At 42.7% G+C, this 25,615-nt stretch overlaps 1 pseudogene; it reads left to right on the top strand.

The window, feature by feature from the left end:
• Positions 1-25,615, top strand: part of LOC115464363 — a 67,959-nt pseudogene that overhangs the window by 27,282 nt on the left and 15,062 nt on the right.

Below are 25,615 nucleotides of genomic sequence, written 5' to 3'. Positions count from 1 at the left end.
CCCATGTTTCCCTGCCCTCCATCCACCCATGTCCAGCAGTGACCCTCCTCTCCCCTGCCCTCCATCCACCCATGTTGAGCGACCCTTCTCTCCCCCTGCCCTGCATGCACCCATACCCAGTGACCCTCCTTTCCCCTGCCCTCCATCCACCCATGTCCAGCAGTGACCCTCCTCTCCCCTGCCCTGCATGCACCCATACCCAGTGGCCCTCCTTTCCCCTGTCCTCCATCCACCCATGTCCAGCAGTGACCCTCCTCTCCCCTGCACTGCATGCACCCATACCCAGTGACCCTTCTCTCCCCTCCATCCACCCATGCCCAGCGACTCCCTTCTCTCCCCTGCCACCCCTCACGAGTTGTTCAGCGGCGACTTCTCCTCCCTCCCTCCGGATCCGCCACTCACCGACCTGTCCTTCGAATTCTTCGGGGCAGGCAATCTTGCCTGCCCGCTGCCAGCGCTGACTCTCCCCTGCCAGTTCGCGCTTCAAAATGGCTGCCGAGACTTACAAGGGCGGCCTCCAAGACTTCAGCAGAAGTCTCGCAAGGCCGCCTCTGGAAGTTTCGGCGGCCATTTTTAAAGCGCGAACCGGCAGCAGGGGAGAGTTAGTGCTGGCAGCGGGCAGGCAAGACTGCCTGCCCCGAAGAATTTGAAGGACAGGTCGGTGAGGGACGGATCCGGAGGGAGTGAGGAGGGAGGGAGGAGAGCTGGCTCGCAAGTCGGAAAAAAAGTTAAGAGCCGGCTCCAGCACACCTGATCCATCCTGCTGTGGCTGGGGAGGCGCCTATGGTCAAGTTCCATTCAAATCTAAGCTAAAAGACCACCTTTTTGATGCTGCTTTTAACTCCTAACCCTTGTTCACTTGTTCAGAACCCTTATTTTATCAACCTCGCTTTAATATTCCCTTATCTCTTGTTTGTCCTGTTTGTCTGTCCTAATTAGATTGTAAGCTCTGTCAAGCAGGGACTGTCTCTTCATGTTCAAATGTACAGCACTGCGTTTGTCTAGTAGCGCTATAGAAATGATAAGTAGTAGTAGTAGTAGTAGCTATTGGAAAACCCTGCGACTGCCCTCCATTAATAAGGCCATAGTTTGCGCATAAAGTGCCTTCATCTCACTCAAAAATCACCCATTAATCCCAACATGACCCAAAGTATGGAACAAAAAAGACAATGCCACACAATCAGAGGGATCTAAGCTAACTGAGTGCTGGGGTGTTAGTATGCTGACAATGCACCAATGCTAGCAGTGCCTTCCAGACATTGTGAAGTGCATGATGCCCAGCTGCAAATCTTGTTTGATCTCCCTCTTTCACAGTGGGTAAGTGCTCAGAAAGTTGGGAAGCCAAAATATCCACATTAAGGAGGGATATGGGTCTGTAGGAACCAGAATCATCATCATTCATACTTGGCTTGAGGAGAAGAGATATCAAGGTTACATTAGTATAATGGGGCAAGGCTCCTACTTCAGTCACTGCCAGATAGTGTTCCAGAAAAGGTGCCACTAATCCCACCCCCAGCATTTTATAAAATTCATTTGAAAAAACATCTGTTCATGGGTATATCCCGTTCTTTAACCTTGATATTCAATTTGAAGCTCTTTGGCCTGTAGGGGTGGTTTATATGTTGGACCGCCTCCTCTGACAGGCGGGGCATGCCTGATTAGCTAAAGTAATCCTCTACCTGTTCCAGGAACAATTCAATCTCTGCCTCCTAGAGGTCCTGGCTTGGCCACTGCTGTAAATGGGATACTGGGCTAGATGGACTACTGGTCTGACCCAGTATGGCTAGTCTTATGTTTTCAATTTAGAAGACTATCTATGTTACTCCCTCCCAACCCATAACTATCTGATCTACAATTCACTATTTAATATCAGTAGGAAGGAGCTATTCAAACTTGTTTTTGAATGGGCGACCTGTGCAGCCCCAACCTTAATTTAATTGGTCTAGAGGTTATGGTGACCCTTTATGTGTCTGCTTTATATACATCTAAAGCACAGATGCGATAGATACAGCGCGAAAGGGTTTAGAAGTCAGAGTACCACTCCAAAGGGGTTAATGAAGTTAACATCCATGGTTGTCATGAGGAATTATTTTATGTTCCAGGGCAAGTACTATTTAGAAACTGTCAGGCTAATGATGTTTGCATCACTTGCACCATCTGTAGTCACATTATATATGGCCAGTTTTGAGGAAGAGGTGATATATAATTCACAATGGTTTCAACATGTGATCTTTGGAAGGAGATTTCTGGATGATATATTCTTCTTATGGAAAGTTAGTGAAAAGCAATTGCAAGATTTTATTTGTCTTAATGGTCAAACTCAACATTTAAATACCTACTACACAATAGCAAACAATCAGATACTAAGTGAAATACTTTAAGAAAGAAGAGAGGAAAAGGCCACAGCAGTCTGTGGTTCAATTTCTTCATACAGGTAATATTACTTTCTTCGGCCAAAAAGCCTGTCCTCCATTTACAACTCACCTTAAATTATGACAAAGTCCAGTTAGATTTCTTGAATTTGTGAGTTAAGTGGTTGGCATGGAGATAAAGAGGAGCATAATCGAACGGAAACGCCTATCTCCATGGGCGTTTATCTCTGAGAAAGGGTCCGTGAAGGGGAGGGCCAAAGCGTATTTTCGAAAAAATGGACGTTTTTGAGCTGGGCATTTGTTTTTCTTAGCGATAATGGAAACTAAAAACGCCCAGCTCAAAAACGTCATAATCTGAGCCATTTGGTCGTGGGAGGGGCCAGGATTGGTAGTACACTGGCCCCCCTGATATGCCAGGACACCAACTGGGCACCTACATGTGGGTACAGTGGGTTTTGGAGGCCTCCCATTTACCAGCACAAGTGTTACAGATAGGGGGGGATGGGCCTGGGGCCACCTGGCTGAAGTGCACTGCGGTACCCACTAAAAGTGCTCCTGGGACCTGCATACACGCAGGCCTCTAGGACTTGTTGCTGCTGTATAACTTTGGCATACCAGTTTACACCTGAAGACTAATCTCTCCAAAAACGTCCTTTGTTGGAATAAGCATGTTTCCTCACAGTTAACTGCAGATCAGAGGTTGTGCCCCACTGGCAACGAGTCTCCCTGGTACTGAGATTAGCAGTAGGTCAGAGCTGGCAGAATGCTGTACAATGCCCTCTTTCAGCCACATTCAAGGTAAGAACTAAGTTATCTAACGTGGCTAACACATGGAAGGGATCTAAAACTGGCTTACAAAAATGGCCACTACCTCATGGACTACCGGAAACAAAACTGGACACACTCTGACCCAGTAGGCAGGAGGAAAAGCACCATGGGAGAAGAGCCTACCAACTACCAACATCGTGAGACTGTAACACAATCTAATGAAATCACGGAGCCCAATACCCTACACCCACCACAATGCAATGCTGATGTGACCCTGTAGTGCACCCGAGAGCCACATCTGACCCAGGGAAAGACTGTCACAGGATAGAGCACATTCTGCTGTCATGGAGGTGGGTACGGCATTTGAGGCTGGCATAGAGGCTGGAAAAAAAGGTTTTAAAGTGAGTTTTTTTGTGGGAGGGGTTTACTGACCACTGGGGAGTCCAGGGATGTCATCCCCGATTCCCTCCAGTGGTCATCTGGGCAGTTGGGGTACTTTTTTGGGACTTGTTCATGAAAAAAAGGGTCCAAAAAAAGTGACCCAAAATCACGGCAAAAACGCCTTTTTTTTCGATTATCAGCTGAAGACGCCCATCTCTCCTCAGCTGATAACCACGCCCCAGTCCCACCTTCACCAAGCCTCCAACACGCCCCCGTCAACTTTGTTCATTTCCGCGACGGAGTGCAGTTGGAAACGCCCTAAATCGGCTTTCGATTATACCGATTTGGGCGCCTTTGCGAGAAAAACGCCCATCTCCCGATTTGGGTCGAAATATAGGCGTTTTTCTCTTTCGAAAATAAGCAGGACATACTACATTAATTTGCAAAGAGATGGAAAAGAACACACTATTGTACTTTCAAAGTTTTCATTCTTATAGGTTGTTTGGTAGCTTACCTCAGCCAGTCCCTAAGAGTTGGAGGATCTGCTTCTCATCTGAGGATTTTGAAGTTCAAGCTGAAGAACTGTAGCATCACATTTTAAAGAGAGTTTACCCATGTACAGTAGTTCGTTATTCCTATTTATTGGCTTGTTTTGCCCACAGGATCTGCTATTTAGTTTTAAATCTGGAAATTCAGAAGACCATCATAGGGACGTTATTGCCCTGAGCTGTTCCAGTGCTAATTTTAGAGTGCAGTTAGGAACCACAAGGGGCTTCTTTTCTGATCATTGGGACCTTAGACTTATCTATTCAGCTGATAAGTTCAATCACTTTGCTTTCTTATTCTTGGAGAGTGATTGGCTCCCTATCTCTTATGACTCTGAAAATTGCCTATGTATTGATGTAATAGTCTACTTCCGTGTATACCATTACAAATGCTGCATTCTTAAGAACAGAAGTTACTTTCTATTTCTGCTCCATCAAGATCTCACCTAGACTGTATGAGGGAGAGAGCTTTTTTCTTCCATACTCGCATCTTTGGAATTTAATCCCACAAGATCATTGTTACTTAAGATTGATTTGAAGGCACATTATTTGCCTTTGCATTTGATTGCAAGTATCGCACTGTCCTTATTTGAATCTAGATATAGTGAAGAGTTGGGTTCCAGACACCTAGCTATTTCTTCATTTATTCTCTTGTCTTGCATTCTAATTATCCTTATGCATTGTAAACTGCTCTCGAATATGCATGTAGGTGGGATAGTAGTAAATAAACTAAAATAAAATAATAAACATGAACAACAACAACAACAACAAAGCAAATTAAAGATCCAGTACTTCTCTACACTGGTTTGATAAAGCAACCCTCCCTCAGGGCTCAGCATATCTCTACTTCCTCTTTTTGCCTTACTGTATGGAATAATGTTGTAAATGGGACCTGAATTGGCTACTGAGGAAACAGGGTGTTGGGTTTGATGCATCTTTTGTCTATCCTACTGACAGTTCTTATTTCAATATATGGGATTGGTTACTAACGTGCATTAAGGGAATAACACACATCATTTGCGTCTTAAGGCACATTAGATGGTAAAATTATGCATTAATTTAAAGTAATAATATTAATTTATTGTAACATGTTAGACAATGAGATTGATAGCATGCAAGTGAATGCAAAACACTTCATTTTATGCAAATTAAATAACACAGCTTGTGTTGAACTTTGGAACAAGTGTTATTCATAGGAAAATAATGTCAACATTATTTTTACCCTTCAGGAGCACTGAGTCATTATTATGTGGCCTAATGTTCCTAAATGCCTTCTTAAAAGAGCTGGTGCATATGAATAGATGTAATCTCCTCTTCTTCTCTTCCCCCCCCCCCCCCCTCACTACCCTAGAACAGACTTCCATTCCCCCAGTCACCCTCTACTCCCTCTACTCCCTCAGAGTAGACCATCACAAACCTGAAGTCACTTTACAGAACCCCTACCCTAAAGTCACCCCCCCAAACCTCTTTAGGAGCTACCATCTAGCATCAGGATTATTAGCAAGTCCCAGTTGTTCCTGCCCTGTAACTCTCTAGGTTCAAAATGGTAACCTGTTCACACCTTCAGTAGTCTTACAGTACTGCTGCTAGGATTGGGCTGCCATATAAGGAACTTCATATTTTGCTCTCAATTCGTAATTTAACCTCTAGAAATAGTACATCTTGAATCCAGAGTGTGATGGGGTAGAAGCAGTGGTGTGCTGGAGCCAGCTCGCACTGGCTCGCAAGATCTTGTGAGCCGGTTGTTCTGCCATGCTTACCCTGTTTACCTCACCTCCCACCACTGCCCTCGTTTGCCTGCACCCGCCTTGCGGCCTCCGTCGAAGTGGTCGCGTCTTTGAAAGCCCTGCCCATCTCTAGCCTTCCCTTCGTGAGTTTGTTCCCTCAGAGTCCCGCCTTCTGACATCATTTCCTCTTTCAGCGAGGGCAGGACTCTGAGGGAATGAACTAACGAACGGAGGGGTAGAGACGAGCAGGGCTTTCAATAACGAAGCCGCTTCGATGGAGGTAATAAAAGATTTAAACCACGCATGGCGCTGTGGCAGGAAGAAAAAGGGTGATGTTGGGGGGAGAAGAGGGTGGGCAGGTGGATATGAATGGGAGGGGAGGGCGGGGTGAAGGAGAATCGCTGGACATGGATGGGAGTGGGAAGGGAGGTGAGAGAGGAGAATCACTGTGTATGGATGGATGGAGGGAGGCATGGGAGAGAAGAGAATCGCTGGGTATGGATGGAGGGGGCAGGGGAGAGAAGAGAATCGCTGGGTATGGATGGATGGAGGGGGCAGGGGATAGGAGAGTTGCTGGACATGGGTGGATGGAGGGGAGGGCAGGGGAGCGGAGTGTTGCTGGATATAGGTGGATGGAGGGGATAGGAGATTTGCTGGACATGGGTGGATGGAGAGGAGAGCAGGGGAGAGAAGAGGTTTAGATTGTAGTCGAGCAGGGACTGTCTCTTCATGTTCAAGTGTACAGCACTGCGTATGTCAAGTAGCGCTATAGAAATGATAAGTAGTAGGGTTGCTGGACATGGGTGGATGGAGGACGTAATGGGGCAGTTCGGCAAACTGAAGAGTAGCAAATCTCCTGGACCGGATGGTATTCATCCTAGAGTACTGATAGAACTGAAAAATGAGCTTGCGGAGCTACTGCTAGTGATATGCAACTTATCCTTAAAATCGAGCGTGGTACCGGAAGATTGGAGGGTGGCCAATGTAACGCCCATTTTTTTAAAAGGCTCCAGGGGAGATCCGGGAAATTATAGACCGGTGAGTCTGACGTCGGTGCCGGGGAAAATGGTAGAGGCTATTATTAAAAACAAAATTACAGAGCACATCCGAGAACATGGATTACTGAGACCGAGTCAGCACGGCTTTTGTGTGGGGAAATCTTGCCTGACCAATTTACTTCAATTCTTTGAAGGAGTAAACAAACATGTGGACAAAGGGGAGCCGGTTGATATTGTGTATCTGGATTTTCAAAAGGCGTTTGACAAGGTACCTCATGAAAGGCTACAGAGGAAATTGGAGGGTCATGGGATAGGAGGAAATGTCCTATTGTGGATTAAAAACTGGTTGAAGGATAGGAAACAGAGAGTGGGGTTAAATGGGCAGTATTCACAATGGAGAAGGGTAGTTAGTGGGGTTCCTCAGGGGTCTGTGCCAGGACCGCTGCTTTTTAATATATTTATAAATGATTTAGAGATGGGAGTAACTAGTGAGGTAATTAAATTTGCTGATGACACAAAGTTATTCAAAGTCGTTAACTCGCAACAGGATTGTGAAAAATTACAAGAGGACCTTACGAGACTGGGAGACTGGGCGGCTAAATGGCAGATGACGTTTAATGTGAGCAAGTGCAAGGTGATGCATGTGGGAAAAAAGAACCCGAATTATAGCTACGTCATGCAAGGTTCCACATTAGGAGTTACGGACCAAGAAAAGGATCTGAGTGTCGTCATCGATAACACACTGAAACCTTCTGCTCAGTGTGCTGCTGCGGCTAGGAAAGCGAATAGAATGTTGGGTATTATTAGGAAAGGTGTGGAAAACAGGTGTGAGGATGTTATAATGCCATTGTATCGCTCCATGGTGTGACCGCACCTTGAGTATTGTGTTCAATTCTGGTCGCCGCATCTCAAGAAAGATATAGTAGAATTGGAAAAGGTGCAGCGAAGAGCGACTAAAATGATAGCGGGGATGGGACGACTTCCCTATGAAGAAAGATTAAGGAGGCTAGGGCTATTCAGCTTGGAGAAGAGACGGCTGAGGGGAGACATGATAGAGGTATATAAAATAATGAGTGGAGTGGAACAGGTGGATGTGAAGCGTCTGTTCACGCTTTCCAAAAATACTAGGACTAGGGGGCATACGATTAAACTACAGTGTAGTAAATTTAAAACAAATCGGAGAAACTTTTTCTTCACTCAACGTGTAATTAAACTCTGGAATTCATTGCCGGAGAATGTGGTGAAGGCGGTTAGCTTAGCAGAGTTTAAAAAGGGGTTGGACGGTTTCCTAAAGGACAAGTCCATAAACCACTACTAAACGGACTTGGAAAAATCCAAAATTCCAGGAATAACATGTATAGAATGTTTGTACATTTGGGAAGCTTGCCAGGTGCCCTTGGCCTGGATTGGCCGCTGTCGTGGACAAGATGCTGGGCTCGATGGACCCTTGGTCTTTTCCCAGTATGGCATTACTTATGTACTTATGATGGAGGGGAGGGCAGGGGAGAGAAGAGGGTTGCTGGACATGGGTGGATGGAGGGGAGGGCAGGGGAGAGAAGAGGGTTGCTGGATATGGATGGAGGGGAGGGAAGGGAAAACAGTAAGGAGATGCACATGGAAGGAGGGAAGAGAGAAGAAATTCTGGACATGGATGGAGGGTAGGGAAGAGAGAGGAAGGAGAAGAGATGAGGGAAAAGGAAGAGAGGTGAAAAACTGCACATGGATGGAGAAAATAGGCAGAAGCTGGATCCACTGGACAGTCAAGCCTGCGGAGGACCCAGCTTTTACTTACGGATATTGGGCAAGAAATATAGAAGAAAGGAGGAAAGTAAAGAAATAAATGGAAAGGAAGCCCTGGAAACGGAGTTAAGAGGACAGATAGTAGCAGAATCAGATACTGGGCCAGCATGATCAGAAAAACAAGGTCACCAGACAACAAAGTTAGAAAACATCATTTTATTTTCTTTATAGTGTTTGGAATATGTCCACTTTGAGAATCAGGTGCTCAACGTTAAAAGTTTATATTTATTTATTTACTTATTTATTGCATTTTATCCCACATTAAACATGAATTAGATTGGAACATGGGATCATTTCATTTTTTTTCCTGGAGAGAGTAATGCATTGAACCCCCCCCCCCCCCTACACACACACACACAGGCTCTCTCCCCGGCTATAGCCAGCTCTGCAATTTGGGGGGGGGGGCGCAGAGGTGGATGAGGGGCGCATAGGTGGACAGGGGTGCGCAGAGGTGGACTGGGGAGAGAGCCTGCTGTTAAACATTTACCAGCATACCACTGAGTAAAAGCAACTGGGATCACTATGTCCCCAGCTGCAAGACAGCAGGGAACCCCCAGGTAGGTCTAGTGAATCTGTGGGGAGTTGAGATGTTGGCAGTGACATCAGGGGAATGACGGGTCTGAGAATGTAATTTAGGGGGCTATTGGTTCTGGGAGGTAGGGTTGACTGAAGGGGCTGGTAATCTGTTTAGCAGAGAAGGTGGCTTCAGAGGGTTGAGAGTCTGTTCTGGAGACGGGGGGGGGGGGGGGGGACACCCTTTTAATGTGCACTGGCCCCTATAAGATGATGCCCAGAAGCATTGGACTGCATATTAGTAGCCCAATGCTCAATGGCAGACAAATAATACAGGTTGTGAGACTGTCCATGATTACAAGTTGTGTTATTGACTCCTGCAGTAAATTAAACTGTGATAATAAGATATTTTACCACAGCTTAGTTGATATCTCCTTCAATCTCTGGAAGACAAAGATAATTCTGAATTAATTACATTTCTTGACAGATCACCTATACTTCTCAGAATCCTTTCATGAGTGATGGTATTAAGTTTCCGTATTTATATCAGGCTATGCCCAGCATTCTTAACATTTGTACTGGGATTGTGAAGTTACTGAAACATTTCAAGTGGACCTGGGTTGGTATCATTGCACCTGATGATGACAGCAGCCAAGGTTTGTCCAGATCCTGAAAGAAGGGATTGAGCAGAATGGAGCCTGCATTGAATTCATAGAATTAATCAGTCACATCAATGATTTGTCAAAAGAGAGATTTGACAAAATTAATGAGACTATTCATAAATCATCAACTAATGTGATCATTGCTCACTTTAATACTCAGATTACACTGAGTTTGTTTTGGACGTTACGTATTTTCAATATACCTGGTATGATCTTTATCACCATGACTGATACTGATATTTTTTACTTAGCCTATCATGTGGAAAATATTTACATGAATAACACCTTGCTATTCACAGGAATAAAGAAAACTATTCCAAGTTTTTTTAAATTTATACGTGAGGTAAATCCTATTATGTTTCCTTATAATATTGAAGTTAAATATTGGTGGCTTGGACTGTGTGGCAACCAGTGCCCCCAAACCATCAAAAGATCCTGCAGTAGAAATGAAGAACCTTCCTTCATGTTCCACTGTGACAATACCCACTTTGCCAACAGTTATGACATTTACAATGCTGTCTATGCCCTGGCACATGCACTGAAAGACATGCTTTTCTCTGGCTCTGGGAACACCACCACGTGGAATGGAGACCGACAGAGATTATCAGATTATTTACCATGGAAGGTAACATCATTTTCTAAAGGAATGCTATATTCAGAAAACAGAATTGGTAACAATTTGTGAAGGGTGAGGTTCAAATGTTTCTGTATTGTCCATTTATTTAAAAAATTTATTTTTACTGTATGTGTTGTCTAGAGTGTTGCATTCATTTCAAAAACTCTTCTTCAGATTATAAATGGAATCAAATATGTGACAGCCAAACCAAAGAAGTGAGGTACACTCAAGGAGGATATCAAAGTGTAAAAGTCTTTAATTCATAAAAGCTATAAAACCAACCCAACAAGGCCGTGTTTCAGCACAAAGGCCTGCCTCAGGGGTCAAGTAAATCTTTTGTGCTGCGATTGGTTTGAGAGTGGTGTGGGCAGTAGGTTGAAAAGTGTTTTTTTTTTTTCATATTTCTGTTATAAGTGGGCGTGAACGCTATGGGGAGTTGGTTGGTAGTCGGAGGGCGGTTAAGATTGTTAAATTGCATGCGGATTGTGAGAAATTGCAGGAGGTCCTTTTGGACTGGAATATTGGGCATCCAAACATCAGATACAAATCGATGTGGGCAATTGCAAAATGATGCATTTAGGGAAGAATAAATGAAATTATGGCTAAATGATATTAGGGTCCGCATTAGGAGTCACTACCCAGAAAAGAATCTAGGGGCCCTGTTTGCGAAGCCATGCTAGAGGAACGCTAGTGTTTTTAGTGCATGCTAAACATTACCACGCGCTAACCGTGTTCATACCCATAATGTTCCTATGGGTGTCTACATGGTTAACGCTTGCTAATTTTTAACAGAAAACACTAGCACACCTTAGTAAACAGGGCCCTTGGTGTCAGTTGATTTGTAATGTGTGTCAAAGTGAGTGAGCATCAAACTGATTGACAGATTAGAAATGTTCTTATTCAAATACATACATAAAAAAAAAATTGGCAGTTCCAGGCATTCCTGAAAATGTATCCTTTATTTTTTTAGCTTCATCATTATCTGAAGAATGTGCACTTTAAGAACAGTCTGGGTGAAGAGATATATTTTGATGAGAACGGACGCCAAGCCACTGACTACAATATTATTAATCTGATCCATCTCCCCAATAGGACATCGAAACATGAAATTGTTGGAAGTTATAAACCTTCTGCTCCCCCTGGAGAGGATTTTACAATCAATGAAAAAATGATACTTTGGGATGCTTCATTTACCCAGGTTAGAGTGATAAAACATTATATAAGATGCTTAATAATACAAGAGGTATTGCATGCTGTTATACAGAGAAGAGTAGAAATTTGGCTTCATGATTGGATTTTGTACAATTCTAATGGGTCGATTTTCATAGTGATTTAACCAGGCAGGAGAGGCTTCTGGCCAATTAAATCATTTGTACAGGGCTATCTGCTAAAATTTAGCAGCTCTTAACTGGTTACTTCTGCTGAATATCAGCTCTAACCACCGGTCCACCCCCAGCAGGTGGCATTTCCAACGCAGGCTGAAATATTGGAAAAATATTTCCTCAGAGGGTTACTCAGGGGTAATCGGGCAGCGCCGAGCACTGCCCAGTTACTACCGGATTAGCGCTGGAGCCCTTAATCCCACCTCAATGGCCATGCGACAAGTGCAGACTTTTTACCCCCTGAAGTAAAAGGGGCCCTGGTGTGTTTCAAATACAGCCACCGCTGCTAGCGTAGGGCCCCCTTTTATCACCATTTAGTAAAAAGGGCCCCTATCCAGCTTATTTTCGAGAGAGATCGCTGGCCATCTTCCGACACAAATCTGGAGATGGCCGGCCATCTCATGAACCCGGCCAAATCGGTATAATGGAAAACCGATTTTGGCTGGCTCCAACTGCTTTTTGTCGCAGAGCAGGTCAAAGTTAAAGGGGGCGTTTCGGAAGGGTATGGAAGGCAGCACAGGGGCGTGGTTATGAGATGGCCGGCTTCGGCCGATAATGATAAAAAGATGGCCGGCTCTGACGAGCATTTGGACGGCTTCACTTGGTCCATTTATTTTTAGGACCAAGCCTCAAAAAAGTGCCCCAATTGACCAGATGACCACCGGAGGGAATCGGGAATCACCTCCCCTTACTCCCCCAGTGGTCACCAACCCCCTCCCACCCAAAAAAAAAAAAAATTTTAACATTTTTTTACCAGCCTCTATGCCAGCCTGAAATGTCATACCCAGCTCCCTGACAGCAGTATGCAGGTCCCTGGAGCAGTTTATTGTGGGTGCAGTGCACTTCAGGCAGGTGGGCCCAGGCCCATCCCCCACTACCTTACACTTGTAGTGGTAAATGGGAGCCCTCCAAACCTCCCCCCAAACCCACTGTACCCACATGTAGGTGCCCCCCTTCACCTCTTAGGGCTATGGTAGTGGTGTCAAGTTGTGCAGAGTGGATTTTGGGGGGGATTTGGGGGGCTTAGCATCCAAGGTAAGGGAGGTATGCACCTGGGAGCAATTTTTGAAGTCCACTGCAATGCCCCCCAGAGTGCCTGGTTGGTGTCCTGGCATGTGAGGGGGGCTAGTGCATTACAAATACTGGCTCCTCCCACGACCAAATGTCTTAGATTTGGCCGGGTTTGAGATGTCCGGCTTCTGTTTCCATTGTCGGCGCAAACCGATGCCGGCCATCTGAAACCCGGCCATCTCTGATATTTGGGTGTCCCCAACCGTATTATTGAAACAAAAGATGGCCAGCCATCTTTTTCGATAATACGGTCGGGGACAGCTCATTACACCGTCGGCCATATAGATGAACAGCCATCTATTTGGCCGGCGCCGTTCGGTTATGCCCCTCTATGTTAACTGGATAAATCAGACTGCATAAAATTCAGTCCTGTCTACAGGATGAAGCAAAAACAAGTAACCCCCCTCCCCCCACCCCTTGTTTCCTTATCAACCGTTTGGAATTTCAGTGTTAAATCGAACAGCGTTATTTCTTGCTCCCATCTACATTTATGTGCCTAGTAGAATAAGGTGACCTTTAAACACTCTGAAGTTACAGACTTTTTAGCATAACCACCCAGGGGTTCAAAACTGTTTGCACTGTAAAACTACCACTATTTGAAAAAAAGAAACGGGGTACTGTTAATGGTATCATAGTTACATTCCCCTGATATTTAGCGCTATTTAACCGGACAGGAATGACTCCTGGCCGATTTAAATAGCACTTAACCATCTATCTCTGATATTCAGCAGGGGATGAGCACCATTTCCCGCTTTATATTTCAGGTCAGCATATAGCAGCTAACAGACTATCAGCGAATATTCAACGCATCACTGGATAAGTTTGGCGATCAAATCAGGTCACCTGAACAGCAGGTTATCTTTGTCTGGTTTAAACTGAACTGCAATCTTACAAAAAAGGGGAAGAAAAAACAATTCAGTCGGAGTATATAAACAACATTACACCACACTAAACTCCAACTTATATATGCAAATTTCTCTTTATTATAAATACTTATGCCTTATACCAGCTATTAACTTTAAACATTAAACCACTCATTCATCACCTTTCAACCACCACTCACCCTATATACCAGGGGCGTAGCTAGACAGCAGGTTTTGGGTGGGCCTAGACAAGAAGTGGGTGGGCACCAAGTGTTCTACCCTCTCCCCCACCAACTTAAAAATATATCTCAGCTGGCAGAAAAACACTACTCTCCACCTTGGCAGCCTGCAGCAGGCATGTGCCGAAAACTGAGCATGTACAGGTGCCAGCTTAGGAAGCTCAGACAGCTGAAGTGGAGAGCAATGTTTTCAGCACCATCAGGGGGAGGTCTTCAACTGGCAGAGCTTGGGATCCCCACCAGCTACCACTAAATGGGTGCTGCTGTTAGGTGGGCCTGAGTCCTAAGTGCCCACCCAGGCCCACCTGTGGCTATGCCACTGCTATATACTAGTTGTCTAAAATGTCTTTAGAAGTTTAAATATCAAACCATTATACATGAAAAAAATCCTGCTTCATCATACATGAAAAAAATCCTGCTTCATCACATTCATGAGGCAGACAGTTCATAGAACTCAATGATGTCCACTGCTGTAATATGCTGTAAAACCGTCATAACGACATCCACTGTGTGACCTTTTGTTAGTCAATTTTCAGCAGCTGATTACGTCGCTCCTCCTTGGCATGTAGGAACTATTGCACACAGAAATTGTCAGCACTGCTGTTTCCGATAGTTTCCACTCGAGATTCAGTTCTCGAACCAGTACCTAAGTATATGGACATGTTGATGAAACCCTTAGTAAAAAAGGCGGAATCCTATGTACGGGACTCTATGCACTTTATCCAGCTGCTTGAGGATATGGAGCCACAGAGAGGAGAAGATTTTTTTATGGTGGGGTTGGATGTCGCCGCTCTCTATACTAATGTCCCCCAGTACAAGGCAATACAATTGGCATGTTACCATTTTGCTGAGATGCATGTGCCCATTCCCAAAATTGAGGTCTTAAAAAAGTTGATGACATTTGTGATCTGTCATAATTATTTTGAATTTAACGATCGGTTTCATGTGCAGACACAAGTTGTTGCCATGGGGGCAACTGTAGCGCCCTCATTGGCTTGTCTGTACATGACCCAATTTGAGAATGAGCACGTGTATACATCTGTTTGGTATAAACATGTAGTCATGTGGCTGAAATACATTGACATAATATAACAAAGAGAGGGAACTAAGTACAAAACCAAACCAAGCAAAAAAACAGCACAAAGGGTCTTTAAAAACAAAAGGGAACACAGTTTTTTCATATAAAAAACTTTTAATGGTGAACTTTGCTTGAAGAAAGACCCGACACGGGCCGTGTTTCGGTGCCGCCGCACCTGCATCAGGGGTCTCCAAATGAAGTATAATACAGAGCTCACACACAACAATAGCATAGGGGGCCTCAGCATACGGCAAATCTGTGTGCTGATGACACCACCGGGGTCCTTATACTGCAGCTTGGTAAAAGGACTCCTAAATCTGCTATAAGCATTTAATGCAGTCCATTGGTTTTCTTTTATTTTGTTCTTGTGATGACTTATACTATGCCAAAACTGAAAACTATAATGTCTTCTATCTGGTCTGTAATAAAAGGAGCTCATTATGAACATTACCCTAAATGTTGTTTTGTGGCTGAGGAATTGTGATATTGCATAAATAAGTGTGCGTTTCTCTTCCTAGTCATGCATCCAAAGAATATATAAGAAATCCAGTTAATCTTTTCACTTATTAGTGGAACAAAACCACAGAGGCATGGTATGGTTGCATTTTCAATATGGTAATACTAGGGCCCAGCTAAAGAACAGATTATTTTGAGTTGCATCAAAATTGCTTTCCTTTTGCCATCACCATCTAGCAGTGCCTTAAAAGGTGGAGGACAAAGGATTTTATTTAAACATTTATATCCCACATTATCCCAGGAAACTTGGGTTCAGTGTAGCTTACATTTGAAAATATAGTGAGACAGAATAATAGAGTTCAGTAACATCATGGGAACGAGTTGATGGATATGTCTGAAACATAGATGGATAATTTATAGTGCTCATCTTGAAGCTTAATTTCCAGAATATTTTGGTTTGAGCGGATTGAAATAGCTAGGGGTTCCAGGGCTAGATTAAATAACAGGGGGAGAGGGGACAACCCTGCTTAGGGCCTCTATATAATGTGAATTTTGGAGAAGCAATGCTGTTGGTAAAAATAAAGGCTTGAGGAGACTCATAAAGTAATTTAATCATATTGAGAAAATTTTCACCAAAGCCAAACCATTGGAGAGTTTTGAAGTGAAAGGGACATTCGATTCTGTGGAAGGCCTTTTCTGCATCTAAGGAAAGGGCTGTTAATGGAGAGTCAACGTCATGTGTGTGAGCTAGTATATTCCAAAGTAGTCTAGAGTTATCACTGGGTATTCTACCAAGTATGAAACCATTTTGATCACGATAAATAAGTGAGAATATCACAGATTTTAGGCAATTTGCAAGGATTTTGGCATAGATCTTGTTGTCCATATTAATAAGAGATATTGGTCAGTAATTTGAGACATTAGAAGGGTCTCTGCCTGGTTTGGGGATGACAACAATTTAAGATTCTAGGAAAGAACCCTTATCACCAGAGTGAAGAAGGAGATGGTCAAATAAAATAAATAATTTGGAACTAAGAATATCTGCTAAAGTTGCATAAATTTCTATGGGTAAGCCATCATTACCTGGGGCTTTATTATGGGGAATCTCTTTAATAGCCTTGATGATTTCATCTATGGAAATATTTTTATCTAGAATAGCTTTTTGAGATTGTGATAATAAAGATTGACTCAAATTTTTCATAAAGTTGTCAAAGGAGGACTCGGAGAAGAGTTTCTGAAGTATAAAGTTGGTAAATTTTGGAGAATTGTAGAGCTATTTGAGAGTATGTATATTGAGGACTTTCTAAGGAATCAATTATGTGAGATACGCGGGCATGACTTTGTTTTGCTTTAAGGAACTGTGCTAGCAAATGTCCTGATTTATTATTTTCCGCATCATATATTTCTGAATATTTATGGAGGAAAGGGCCTCTTGACTGAGAATGGTGTTCAAGTTATATCTATTTAAAAGAAAATTTTTATATATGTTATGATCTTTGGTTTCTGGTTATTGTTTTTCAAGAGATTTAGTTTCATTTTCCAATAGATCTAACTTTTTTTATATATACTCCCACAGAGTAATTTATTATAACTCCTCTGATAGTGGCCTTTTAGGCATCCCACCATATATTAACAGGAGAATTGTGTAGAGGATTATTGGTAAAATAATCTTCAGTGGATTTTTCAACAGAGATATAAAAGAGTCCTCCTTTAAGAGGGAAGTGTTGAGTCTCCAAGCTAAAGATTTTTTAGTGGAGGAGATATTTGAGAAGTATAATGAGATAGTGGAATGGTCAGATATATTCCTACTGTGAATTTGGGAATTAGCTACACTAGGTATGAGAATTTTGGAGATCAGAAAACAGTTGATTCTTGAGTAACTCATGTGAGGTGGGGAGAAGAAGGTGAAGTCTTTTTCTGTGGGATTAAACAGTCTCCATGGGTCTACAAGACCCAGTGAAGAAATGAGTGAATGTAAGGCAGAAAAAGCTTTGGATTGGTAATAGGGTCAATTGGAGAGCCTGTCAAGAAGAGGGTCAAGAATTTGGTTAAAGTCCCCACCTACAATTATAGGGTTAGGAAGAGAGCTGTTGATTTCTGAAGCTAGTAGATGAAAAAAATCAGGAAAGTCTTTGTTGGGTACATATATATTTAAGAGAGTAACTGGTGTATTATTTATCAAGATGTCCACTTTAACCCATCTGCCTTCCACATCACAAGATTGTTTAATAATATTAATTGAAAGGGATTTCTTGTGTAAGATGGCCACTCCGTTTTTTTTTTTTTTGTGCACTGCAGGAGAGTGTGCCGTGAGTGAGAAGCTTTTGTCTTGGAGGCGTTTAGAGTCTGAATCTGATAGATGCATTTGCTGAATAAAAGCCAAGTCAGAGTTCAAATTGTGTAAATATATTAGAAGTTTCTTCCACCTTTGATGACCCGCCCTGTAAGGCGTACAAAACCCCAACCTTGGCTGACTTCTAATATCCGCTACCTACGTTCCTCTACCCGCTCCGCCGAACGCCTCTGGCGGAAATCTCGGGCCCTTGCTGATTTCTTACACTTTAAGTTCATGCTGACCTCCTTCCAATCTGCTCTTTTACGTGCCAAACAGGATTATTATATCCAACTGACCAACTCTCTTGGCTCTAATCCTCGACTTCTCTTCACCACATTGAACTCTCTCCTCAAGGTGCCCTCTCCCCCAACTCCCCGTTCATTATCTCCTCAGACCCTTGCTGAATTCTTTCACGACAAGGTTCAAAAGATAAACCTTGAATTCTCCACCTCACCACCTCTCCCTCCACTAGTCCGTTCCCCTCTCTCTCCTTCCCCTCATTCCTTTTCCTCCTTTCCTGAAGTTACTATAGAGGAAACTACACTTCTCCTTTCTTCCTCAAAATGTACCACCTGTTCCTCTGATCCCATTCCCACCCACCTTCTTAATGTCATCTCACCTGCTCTTATTCCTTTTATCTGTCACATTCTCAACCTCTCACTTTCCACTGCAACTGTCCCTACTGCCTTTAAACATGCTGTGGTCACATCTCTCCTTAAGAAGCCTTCACTCGACCCTACTTGTCCCTCTAATTACCGACCCATCTCCCTCCTCCCTTTTCTCTCCAAATTACTTGAGCGTGCTGTTCACCACCGCTGCCTTGATTTTCTCTCCTCACATGCTATTCTTGACCCACTACAATCTGGTTTTCGCCCTCTCCACTCAACCGAAACTGCGCTTACTAAAGTCTCCAATGACCTATTACTGGCTAAATCCAGAGGTCAATATTCCATCCTCATTCTTCTTGATCTTTCCGCTGCTTTTGACACTGTCGATCACAGCATACTTCTCGATACCCTGTCCTCACTTGGATTCCAGGGCTCTGTCCTTTCCTGGTTCTCTTCCTACCTCTCCCTCCGCACCTTTAGTGTTCACTCTGGTGGATCCTCTTCTACTTCTATCCCTCTGCCTGTCGGCGTACCTCAGCGTTCTGTTCTTGGTCTCCTCCTCTTTTCTATCTACACTTCTTCCCTTGGTTCATTAATCTCATCCCATGGCTTTTCCTACCATCTCTATGCTGTAGACTCCCAAATCTACCTTTCTACCCCTGATATCTCACCTTGCATCCAAACCAAAGTTTCAGCGTGCTTGTCTGACATTGCTGTCTGGATGTCTCAACGCCACCTGAAATTAAATATGACCAAAACCAAGCTTCTCATTTTCCCCCCCAAACCCACCTCCCCACTCCCCCCGTTTTCTATTTCTGTTGATGGCTCTCTCATGCTCCCTATCTCCTCAGCTCGAAACCTTGGGGTCATCTTTGACTCTTCTCTCTCCTTCTCTGCTCATATCCAGCAGACCGCCAAGACCTGTCGTTTCTTTCTTTACAACATCCGTAAAATCCGCCCCTTTCTTTCCGAGCACTCTACCAAAACCCTCATCCACACCCTTGTCACCTCTCGTTTAGACTACTGCAATCTGCTTCTTGCTGGCCTCCTACTTAGTCACCTCTCCCCTCTCCAGTCGGTTCAAAACTCTGCTGCCCATCTCATCTTCCGCCAGGGTCACTTTACTCATACTACCCCTCTCCTCAAGTCGCTTCACTGGCTCCCTATCCGTTTTCGCATCCTGTTCAAACTTCTTCTACTAACCTATAAATGTACTCACTCTGCTGCTCCCCAGTATCTCTCCACACTCGTCCTTCCCTACACCCCTTCCCGTGCACTCCGCTCCATGGATAAATCCTTCTTATCTGTTCCCTTCTCCACTACTGCCAACTCCAGACTTCGAGCCTTCTGTCTCGCTGCACCCTACGCCTGGAATAAATTTCCTGAGCCCCTACGTCTTGCCCCATCCTTGGCCACCTTTAAATCTAGACTGAAAGCCCACCTCTTTAACATTGCTTTTGACTCGTAACCACTTGTAACCACTCGCCTCAACCTACCCTCCTCTCTTCCTTCCCGTTCACATTAATTGATTTGATTTGCTTACTTTATTTATTTTTTGTCTATTAGATTGTAAGCTCTTTGAGCAGGGACTGTCTTTCTTCTATGTTTGTGCAGCGCTGCGTACACCTTGTAGCGCTATAGAAATGCTAAATAGTAGTAGTAGTAGTAGTAGTTATTTAAACCTTTTATATGCTCAAAATAGTGGGAGGGAGAAAAAATTAAGAAAAACATTAGGAAAAAAGGATTCAGAGAAAACAATGGCATAGAACAGAGAACAATGCCAATACAACTGTAATAAATTGGTAAGGAAGAAGTGAGACACATATTACCTTTTAAGAGATGCCCCAACATGCTTCATCTTGGATCTCACCACTCACATAAACTTCCTGCTTCAAAGAGGTTCCTTCCCTACCAATCATGGTAATATTTTATTAACATCTATACCAAAAAATCCAAAGAAATCAACAAACGATGTTACCAACTACCGTCCAATTGCCTCCATTCCTCTAATCACTAAACTAATGGAGAACACAGTGACCTCACAACTAAATAAATATATTCAGACATTTTCCATCCTTCATGAGTCACAGTCAGGTTTCCGATCTGCCCACAGCACAGAAATGGTCCTCCTTACTCTAATAACTAAATTCAAACAGGAAATCGCAACTGGAAACAATATCCTCCTTTTGCAATTTGATTTGTCAAGCACTTTTGACATGGTAGATCATAACATTCTTGCTAAACTTTTAGACAAACTTGGAGGTAATATTATCAATTGGTTTAAAAGACTTCAATCCTACCAGGTCTTATCAAGTTAAAGGAACCACAAATATATCATCCCCATGGTCGTCTGAATGCGGGGTACCACAGGGATCTCCTCTCTCCTCAATACTCTACAACATCATGATGATCCCCTTGGCCAGATTATTAGCCAAACATGGCCTTAATCCCTTTATATACGTTGATGATGTCACCATTTTTATTCCCTTTAAATCAAATTTATCCGAAATCTCCGATAAAATCACTACTGGCATGTCCACCTTGATCTCATCATGGGCCAATGCCTTTAAGATGAAATTAAATAAAGAAAAAACTCAATGCCTAGTCCTTTCGTCTCAATACTCCCCACCTCTCCCGGCCACCCTCAATACCCCAGATGTAATTATCCCCATCTCTAGTAGTTTAAAGATCCTTGGAGTTACAAAAGATAGCCATCTATCCTTCGATAACCACGTTAAGCTGATCACGAAGAAAATGTTTAATATGATGTGGATCCTGAAGCGAGTGAAATCCTATCTTCCATTGAACACTTTCCGGAACCTGGTTCAATCCACAGTCATCACTCAGGTTGATTATTGCAACAGTGTTTTCCCTGGATGTAAATCCCAAGTCCTGAAAAGTCTCCAGACTGCCCAGAACACGGCAGTCAGACTTATATTTGGCAAGTCAAAATTTGAAAGCGCCTCACCCCTTCGAGAAAGGCTTCACTGGCTCCCCATTAAAGAGAGAATATACTTCAAGGTCCATACAATAATCCATAAGATCATATCAGGAGAATCCCCCAGCTATATGAACAACTTGATTGGCCTCCCAATTAGAAATAGAACAATATCATCGTGAACATACCTCAATCTACACCTCCCAAATTGCAAAGGTGTCAAATACAAAACATACTATGCCTCCAGTTTCTCCTTCCTGGGTAGTCAACTTTGGAATGCTCTCCCAAGACCCATCCGAGTTATTAATAACTATTTACCTTTCAGGAAAATGTTAAAGTCCCATTTTTTCAAGCAAGTTTACCCGAATGGACCTAGCTTGATTCCACCAGATCACCTACGATACTCCTGCTAAGATGTCGATGCTCACTTTAACCCCAATGTTACGTTTGACCTTTTTCACTAATCCCTTATACTCAATCCCTCAATCCCTCTTCTTCTTCCCTCCAACCTTTACCATTTCCCTCCCATTCTCCTTCCCTTTCACCTATCATATCCTTGTCTACCTTCCCTATTCTAAATCATATATTCTGGGACACTGTTGCCACAGTTCATTATATTCTTTTCACATGTACTTTGTAATGCTTTTCATTATGTAAGTAGCTATGATCATCACAATAATACTCTTCCTACATTTCCTTGTTTTACTGTATTCTTTACCATATAACATGCTTTCTTTTACTATGTAAGCCACACTGGACCTGCTGCATGTGGGAAAGAACGGGATACAAATGTAATAAATAAATAAATAAAATAAATATTGAGAGAATTAGAGGCTCAAAATGTAACAGTATAAATCTGCAGAGAGCTAGAACAGAAAACTTTTTGCAGCATGTAATCTTGCAAATACCGAAGGAATAACAATTGTTAGGAGATTGGAGATAATTGGAAAAATTGGAGAAAAAAGAGCAACATTAAACATTTATAGCAAGTATTATGCAAATATATATAAATCTCATTATGCAATGGATATAAATTCCAAAATGAGAGAAAGGACTGGAAGAGATAAATTGAGATGTTTATTTCAAACCTTGTTAATGTTTAGGTCTCAAAAGGTGTCCAGAAAATGTTTTAGGGCCTCCAGGTCATCAAAGGTGCAGGCAGAATTGTGGATTGTCACCCACATTTGAGCAGGGTAATGGAGACTAAATTGAGCGCCAAGAGACTTTAGGCGATTACTTTGTGCAAGAAGTTGTTTTCTGCGATGAACTTGCTGAGATCCTGGAAAATTAAGACTTTCATGCCATCATAGAAAATAGGCAATTTCAGTTTGGCATTTTGCAGAATTGCTAAAGTTTGAGAGTAGCGGAGAATCTTCAGGACAATCGGTCGAGGGAAACGTTGTTGTTCAGGTTTGCCAGAGGTGGCTCTGTGAGCCTTTCGATTTCAAGCGGTGGGCTAAAGTTTAAACCCAAAAGCATGGGTAGGAGATTTTCCATAAACTTAATGGAGTCAGAGCCCTCTGCAGCTTCTTTAATTCCAAGGACTCTTAAGTTGTTTCTCCCTGCTCTATTGTTGAGATCTTCCAGATCTTTTTTAAGTGAATCAATCCCTTTTGTTTTTGATCAGAGAGAAGAGATTTCATTGGAGTTACATTCACACTTCAGGGAGAGAGAATCCATGAGCGATTGAGTTTGTAAAAGCTAAGATTTTAGTTCATTAATATCGTCTCTGAATTGGGAAATGGAGAGGTGAGTATCTTTGAGAATACCTTTTTGAGAGAGACGTTCGCACATAATTTAGGGTTAGGGTGGTGGACTCTGGTCCTGGGGAACTGATTTCGATTCCCACTTCAGGCACAGGCAGCTCCTTGTGACTCTGGGCAAGTCACTTAACCCTCTATTGCACCAGGTACAAATAAGTACCTGTATATAATATGTAAGCCGCATTGAGCCTGCCATGAGTGCGAAAGCGCGGGGTACAAATGTAACAAATGTAACATAATGGTCTGAATCGTGATTTCCTCGTTGCCAGTCTCGGCCACCATTGCAGCTTGATAAGAGGAATCTTGACAAAGTTTCTTGGAGGCGGGAGACGAGGGCTGCTTAACACCTGCCTTAGGAGATTTGTTTGGCATGCTATCAGGTAAATATTAAGATGTAATTTGCTGTGAATAAGTGAGATAAGTTGTAAGCAATCTGCCGGATTATTTAACTCTGAGCAGGAGCTGAGAGATTAAGCCGCCATTCTCTGTCACGCTCAGCAGTGCCCCCCTATACTAATTGTTTTTAACCACCCTTAGGCTACACCTCTGGGTTTAACAAGCAATATCATGTGCATATAATGTCTAGATGAATTAATTAAGACCATAGTAACATTGTAATATAGTAGATGAGGACAGATAAAGACCGGTATGTTCTATTCAGTCAAAATTTTAATCAAATGCCCTAAGTATGTACTGCTTGGTAGCAGTAATGAAACAGTGATGGAATATTTACATAGCAGGCAGCCAACAGATTTATTTTCCATTGAAAATAATGAATTTTGTATGAACTTGATGGCTAATAGTGTGCTGCTTGCTACTGTATTTTGTATTTTGGTGGTGTATTGTTTGTCTGCATCATAAAATCACAATCATGTATATACAATCACAAAGCCGGGAAAAAGATCTTTTTTTAAAAACATGCCTTTTATAAGCAAACAGACTTGAAGATAGCATAAATATATACAACAGAACTGGAAAATCTTGGCACATTTAGACTAACTCTGGACAAAACGTCTGCATGAAAGATTCTTTTCCCTCATTATTCAATACCTCTCTTTGAAATAGTAGTAATAAAAAAAATCAAGTGCATTTTTATAATATATACTGCATTCCACAAAACAAAAGGAGCAAGTTCCCACATACCATATTTTTCTTTTGATGCATGCACAGGAAAAAAAAGATGTTAAATGCTCCCATGTTTCAACCTAATTAATGTTTGTACGCAAGAAATAAAACTCTGAATGTTGGACATTTGATTCTCCTAACATGATGTCTGTTTTGGTGGCCCTTAATAGGTGAAAGCCTCTCTGAATGATTGCAATGCCTGCTAGAGTGTTAGTCCCTATAATCAGCTCCTTCAAATGACACACTGATTACGATTTAAAACTAATTAGTACTCTAACTTTTCAAACCAATACTTCCTCTGTGAACATCCATATGCTGCACAAGCTGGCATAAGTGAGATCAAATAAAAATGCTACCAACAATAATGAACGACAACATGGATGCAGCAGCTGATAGGTTTCTTTGCTCTGTTTTGGGTGTACCATCTTAACGGAAGCCCAGATTAGTAACTCTGCCATATGTTTCTCTTCATCCTAAACACCTCCACAGAAATGAGTACTTTTAACGTAGTTTAATATCACTTCCTCTGAAAAATAGCTGACTATAATTTAGCTATTCTAGGGGTAAAAAACAAACCTCAAATTCGATGTCCAAAGAAAAGGTCTGAATTGTTCCATAAGTGGACAGGAATGAAATCTGCATTTTATAAACTACAGTCCAGTGACATTTGAAGGTAGATATATATATATACTTTTTTTCAATCCTCAGACTCCTCCACAATCCAGATGCACTCAGAATTGTGCTCCTGGCTTCAGGAAATTACCCGAGAAGGAACGCTGTCTGCCTGCTATGACTGTATTCCCTGCCCAGCTGGACATATCTCCAATCAAACTGGTTAGTGATACATAACATATGAAAGGCTCATAGTGGCAAGTTATTCAGCCCCGCTTCTTAAAGGACATTATTTATTCTATTATCTAGGGATTTATAAATTGCAGAAACCAAGAGGCCCAAAGCTATATTAATAGTGTCATATTTCTAATCTGCAATAAAACAGCTACAAGCACTAACAGGGGAATTTCGAAAGAGAAGGGCACCCATCTTCCGACACAAATCGGGAGATTGGGTGTCCTTCTCTCAGAGTCGCCCAAACGGCATAATTGAAAGCCGATTTGGGCGTCCCAATTTGCTTTCTGTTTCAAGGAGGGTGACCTAAAGTTCCCAGGGGCATGTCAGAGGCGTAGCAAAGGTGGGATTGGGGCATGCCTAACAGATGGGCGTCCTTGAGCGATAATGGAAAAAAGAAGGGCGCCCCTGACAAACATTGGCCGACTTTACTTGGTCCTTTTTTTTTTTTATGACCAAGCCACATAAATGTGCACTAAATGACCAGATGACCACCGGAGGGAATCGGGATGACCTCCCCTGACTCCCC

The sequence above is a fragment of the Microcaecilia unicolor genome, chromosome 3 (genome assembly GCF_901765095.1).
Source record: "Microcaecilia unicolor chromosome 3, aMicUni1.1, whole genome shotgun sequence".
Taxonomy (NCBI): Eukaryota; Metazoa; Chordata; class Amphibia; order Gymnophiona; family Siphonopidae; genus Microcaecilia; species Microcaecilia unicolor.
The sequence above is the reverse complement of the archived record's forward strand: the minus strand, read 5'-3'. Positions and strand labels throughout refer to the sequence as shown.